Below are 5,946 nucleotides of genomic sequence, written 5' to 3'. Positions count from 1 at the left end.
GTTTCTCTGTAGCTTTGGTGCCTGTCCCGGAACTAGCTCTTGTAGACCAGGCTGGACTCGAACTCCCAGAGATCCGCCTGCCTCTGCCTCCCGAGTGTTGGGATTAAAGGCGTGCGCCACCACCACCCGGCTCTCTATAGTCTTTCTCTCCCTGAAATCCCCTTTATAACAAACTTATGTTAACCCATAAAGTGGTACTTGTAAATCAAAGTCCAAAATAAGATTTGAAGAATATTTTTTGTCGTAAGAATTACCTCTTAAAAACAAAAAAGTTAGCTAGGTGTGGCAGATTTCTCGTGAGTTTGAGGACAGTTTGGTCTACCTAGTGAGTTCCAGGCCAGCCAGAACTACACAGTGAAACCCTGTCTCAAAAAACAAAACCAGGACTGGAGAGATACTGGCTGCATTTCCAGAGGACCTGGGTTCAATTTCTATCGCCCACATGGCAGCTGTCTGTAACTCCAATTCCAGGGGTCTGACATCCTCTTCTGGCCTCTGAGGGCACTGTATGCATGTGGAGCATAGATACACATGAAGGCAAAACGTCCAAACACATAAAATGAAAAAAAAATCTTTAGAGAAAAATCATTATCTCTTAAGAGACTAAGGATGTATCTCAGCTGGTAAAGCACTTGCAAGAGTGGCAACAACAGGTGTGATGGGACACAACTGCGATCTAAACACCTAGGAGCTGGAGACAAGAGGACCAAACGGAGTATAGATACATAGTAAACTCAAGACCAGTCTGAGATACCATGACGTCCTGTCTCAAGTAACAGCAACAACAAAAATAAATAAATATGTGTGTTACCTCTATGGAGACTTTTTAATTAGCAGAGGCCACTGCAGCACTGAAATGGCAGGCAAGCTGGGCATCTCCAGTTCTGGTACAAGAGTAGCCTGAGCTTCACTTCTAGGTAGACTCTCTGAGAGAACACAGGGAAGCTTCAGTTTGAGGTTAAAAATGAGGAACTACACTCTTTGGCCTAGAGGCAGTAGGACACCCCACTTGAGACGTAGGAAGGGATCATGTGGGTTACATGACCCATGGGGATGAAGGTTCAGGATGACATAGGCCCCAATCCTATCAGGAGGGAAAGTGGGAGCCTGTACAATAATTCACTTTATACTGGATTTAAGCCAGGACTATGGAGAAAATGACCACATTATAGGGGGGAGAGGTGGTGCTTAGGCCTGCAGGAGTCACCTGTGAAGCCTGAGCCTGAGCCTTTCTGGCACCCATTATTAGTACATGCTTTTGTTTCAGTATTGCATGCTCAGTTTCAAAATACATTCTGGGCTTGACTTAACTTCTCTAAGGTGTGAAATCTTCTTAGAGACATATTCATATCATATTCTCAACTACAGGATGCAATCAAATGTCAACTTTTCTGTGAATTTAAGGTTTGCTCACCAAAGGACGTATTTCTCTGTCCTGGAAGAAAACTCCATCTGCTCATTGTGAGACAAGCATTCCCTAGACCCAGGTCAAGTAGAAAGATGCCAAAGTCCAACATTCAATTAACACTGGCATTTGCTGCTTGGTCAACTTTATTGAAGCATAATTTGCACACAATAAATAACATCCACTTAAAGTAAACAAGTCAGGGAGTTCTGGAAACGCTATGAGGCCATCACCCCCCCCCCATTATCAAAGCCTTCCGTGAGCCCCCTACAACCTTCAGTCCTAGGCTGTCAAGCTGGCCTTGTCGTCTATAATTTCATAAAAATAGAACATACTGGTTCCTTTCATTCAGCACCAAGAATCTTTAGATGCAATGTGCTCTGTGTGTTCTGTGCATTACGATGTTACTGTTATGTGGCTATACCTCATTTCCTTTACCTATCACCTGCTGACAGGTTCCTAGCTGTTCCCATTTTTCTGGAAATCACAGGTCTTTGAGCACACACCATGTGAACCTGTATTTCTATTTCTCATAGGTAAAAACCAAGGAATTTGTATTGGATCAGAGGTGTGTTTAATCTGTCAAACTTTTTTCCATATAGTGGTACCTCTTTACTTTCCCACAAGCAGAGCACAATTCAAAGGCTTTGCATCCTCACCAATATTTGATATTGGTGGGCACATAGTGGTATCTCATTATCAGCATTTCCCTGCCCAGTCATGGTTTGCATCTTTTCATGTCATTAGTCACATGTCAAAAGTCACCACTGAAGTATCTTTTCACATCTGTTTTAATTGTATTGTCTTCCAATTACCAAGACACGGTAGTTGTTTAACATGTACTTATTTGTTCAGTTTGTGTGTGCGTGTATGTGTGTGTATGCACAGGTATACACACAGGCCATAAAACACAACCTACAGCATGTATGTGGAGGCCAGAAAACAACAGTCACTTCTCTTCTTTCACCATGTGGGTTCCAGAGATCAAATTCAGGTTGGCAGCCTTGGCTGTTAGCTCAGCAGTTCTGTACATAATTTTAAATTTTGGTTATTTTCATATGTGCATATATATACTTGCTATGGCATCATGGAAGTCAGAGGAAACTTGTAGGAGTCAGTTCTCATCTTTCACTATGTGGGTCCTGAGAACTAAACTCAGCTTTGTGAGGCCTGGTGGTGCCTTTAGCTGAGGATTTCATTGGTACTTAATTCTTTCCTGTTGTATGTGGTGTATTTACGTGTCGAGAGGCTATGGAGGCCAGCAGTCCACACCATCTTCTTTAATCCTTCTCCACCTCATTTTTGAACTTCAATGAACAGATAATAGCTGCTGCTGAGAGACACTGGATTGTGAAAAAGACTGCTAAATTAAACCAACCTATATATTTTAAGACTGTCTTGAGGTAGAAGCAGGTGGTGAGGCAAAGGTAGGCAGATCTCTGTGAATTCAAGGCCAGCCTGGTGTATGGAGCAAGTTCCAGGACAGGAAACAAGAAGTTATGGTTCTCTTCCAAGTTAACAGAGATCAGATTTGACTGGGGTGACCTCCTGAGGATCTTGGCTACAGACATGAGGGAAAGGTCAAAAAAGACTACAGGACAGGTGACATATATGCTGATCCCTCTGAAACTGGGCAAGACATGATAAATCCTGTTGGCTACAGAGTCCTCTAACAGTCTGGTTATACAGTCCAAATGGACTTATAAAGTTGACTGATGTCTTTTACCTGCTCAAACATAAAACAAATCATATTTAGCTGATGTGTGCACACCACACATTCCATACCTGTGTTAATGTAGATATGTATGCTGCCTTTAAATGCTTATATGTTTTCAGAACAAAAGGATCAGATATGAAGACAAGTAGCCCAATGATCCAGCCTCTCAGAATGCCTCAGTAATAGTTTCCTCAAAAACCTACACCCAGAACAACTTGGAAGCTGCCAGCTGAGATGGTCCAGCCTCAGACTACTCCAGCTAAGACTTCAGAGAAGCTCTGACTTTTCTCATCTCACAGAGACTAAAAGAAAAGTAATAAAGGCTAGCTTTCCCAGGATTTGGCAGTTACCCTAATTTTCTAAGGATCCCCTAGAGATGCCATCACCCCCAGAAAACAGGAAGCAGTCCCAAGAAATGGTGTTGAAAGGAGACTGCTTCTCCCCGCCTGCTCAGCCTCAAAATAACAACACAGAAACTGTATCAATTAAATCATTGCTTGGCCCAAAATGGAGTGGGTCATTTGTGGTCATTCGGTGGGTTATGGATGTCTGTTATTGTTTAGGGGGATTGGTTACAAATTATTATTGGTCAAGTCAGAAAAAAAACCCAAACAAACAAAGAATATTAGATTCAGGACTCTCTTTCTGAAAAGAAAAAAGGGAGATATAAAAATGATAGGCTAAAAGAGTAGATTATTGAATCTACTTTCAAACTAAAAAAACTACTAGTCTCAAAAATTTTACATACATATGGATTTTTGTATATTGATACAAATTTAAGGCTATTTTTGTTAGAATATATTATGTATGTTTCAACTCTAATTTAAGGTATTAAACCTATGATGCTCATTTTTAAATGTAATATAAAGTTCTAGTCGTTAAAGGCTATTATTAGAAACTGTCTAAGATAATTAAGAAATGTAGGTTAGTAGTTAGTCATCTATAACAATCAAATTTGTGGCCATGTTAGATATTTTTTCAAGGTCAAACAGATATATTTTAGATAGATGGTCTTCAAACATTTCAAAGACTGATGTGGGATTCCCCTCTGTATGCTATGAATATGTTTTATTACCACTGATTATTAAAGAAGCTGTTTCAGCCAACGGCTTAGTAAAGATGGGCAGGAAATCTGAACAGAGATATAGAAAGAAAGTAGGTGGAGTCAGGGAGACACCATGTAGCTGCTGAAGGAGAAAGACGCCAGATGCCAGCCAGAACCTTACTGGTAGGCCACCGCCTCATGGCGATACACAGATTAATAGAAATGGGCTAACTTAAGATGTAAGAGTTAACTAGAAATATGCATGTTATTGGCCAAACAGTGTTGTAATTAATATAGTTTCTGTGTTATTATTTGGGTCTGGGAGGCTGGGAAACAAGTGAGCAGTCTCTGCCTATAAGAGATCTACAAAATATGTATTTAGGAAGTTATAATGACATAAGGCTTTTCACGACAATGAGACAAGTCTGTTCCTGGCAACACCAATCTACTTCAGAGAAGATAATTGGTATCAAAGAAAATCCAAATGGAGTTTGTTTTCAATGCGGCAAAGTTAGGCGCTGGGCAAGAAACTGTTCGTGCCTCGACTGCTGACAGTATGCTGTCCAAACTGGACAAGCAGGACACAAACGGTGACTGCCAAACTTTGCCAAGACAAGGTAGGACAGTCCTTCAGAATTCCTGCTTCACAAAAGTCTGTCATATATTTTAGGCCTGTAGGCTGCAGATGGTTGCCCCAGTGTTGCAGAGGAACCTTGGATGACTGTCCAGGCAGCCAAATCTCTGCCGCTTCTATAGTTTTGGAAGTTGTTTGCTCTGTACTTCCTGTTTACTCAGATAATATATCCTTCTCAGCTCTCTGATGGGTTTAAGACTAATAGTTATAGTTAATTTCCCTTGTTACTAAATTCAGAAAAGAAACTCACAAAAGAAGTGTAAAGTCCGTAAGGTTGAGAGACATAAAAACTTAAACTGTTTATCTAAAAAGATGTTTTAAGGTCTAAAAAGATAGTTTTAGGATGGTGATACAAGTTATGATAGAAAGTGGTTTAGGAATAAAATTTTGGATTCATCAAGATAGGATAGATAATAGAGTATTTTCTCCGAAATTGCCAAATACAAATGGACTGGACTTTGTAAATATAAGTATTACCTGAAAATTATTATACTTTACTGTGTTAGAGTTACATCATTCCTTTTTATTTAGACAAAAGGGGGAAGTGTTGTGGAATATTTGTTTATACTGTGAAGATGTGTCTTTGCCAAGGCATCTTTTGATTGGTTTAATAAAGAGCTGAATGGCCTATAGCTAGGCAGGAAGAGTTTAGGTAGGACTTCAGGGGACAGAGAATATGCTGGGAAGAAGAAAGGTGGGGTCACCAGCCAGATGCAGGGGAAACAGGATGTGTAGGAGAGGTAACACCCACAAGTCACATGGCAGGATGTAGCTGAATAGAAATGGATTAATTTAAGTTATAAGAACTAGTTACAAACAAACATAAGCTACAGACAAAGCTTTCATAATTAATAATAAGTCTCTGTGTCTTTATCAGTAAGTTTGTGGCTCAAAGGAAAGTTCGACTACACCCTTCCCCCATGGTTGATTAGGCACCACCTCCCTTTTCCCTGGTAACACTAGAAAGACAGGTATCCTAACTGTCCCTCCTCAGGCATCCAGGTCAAAAGAACAGAATACATCCGGCCCTGGTTAGTGACATAACATAGTGACATATGCCAAACATTGAAATGTCAAATACTATTCTACCCTTTTTTTAATATTTATTTATTTATTATGTATACAATATTCTGTCTGTGTGTATG

At 40.2% G+C, this 5,946-nt stretch overlaps 1 protein-coding gene across 2 annotated transcripts in view; it reads right to left on the bottom strand.

The window, feature by feature from the left end:
- The window catches only part of CUNH1orf159 (chromosome unknown C1orf159 homolog), a 22,262-nt gene that overhangs the window by 14,058 nt on the left and 2,258 nt on the right, over window positions 1–5,946 (bottom strand). Inside the window, exon 2 of one of the 2 annotated variants that reach the window (XM_005368707.2) lies at window positions 812–926. The exons of the other annotated variant lie outside the window; for it this stretch is intronic. The gene's annotated coding sequence lies outside the window, so the exon portion shown is untranslated. The remainder of the gene's footprint in view (window positions 1–811; window positions 927–5,946) is intronic. 2 annotated transcript variants of the gene reach the window in all.

The sequence above is a fragment of the Microtus ochrogaster genome, unplaced genomic scaffold (genome assembly GCF_000317375.1).
Source record: "Microtus ochrogaster isolate Prairie Vole_2 unplaced genomic scaffold, MicOch1.0 UNK38, whole genome shotgun sequence".
NCBI classification, from domain to species: domain Eukaryota; kingdom Metazoa; phylum Chordata; class Mammalia; order Rodentia; family Cricetidae; genus Microtus; species Microtus ochrogaster.
Note: the sequence above shows the minus strand (reverse complement) of the source record. Positions and strands in the feature narration are given on the sequence as shown.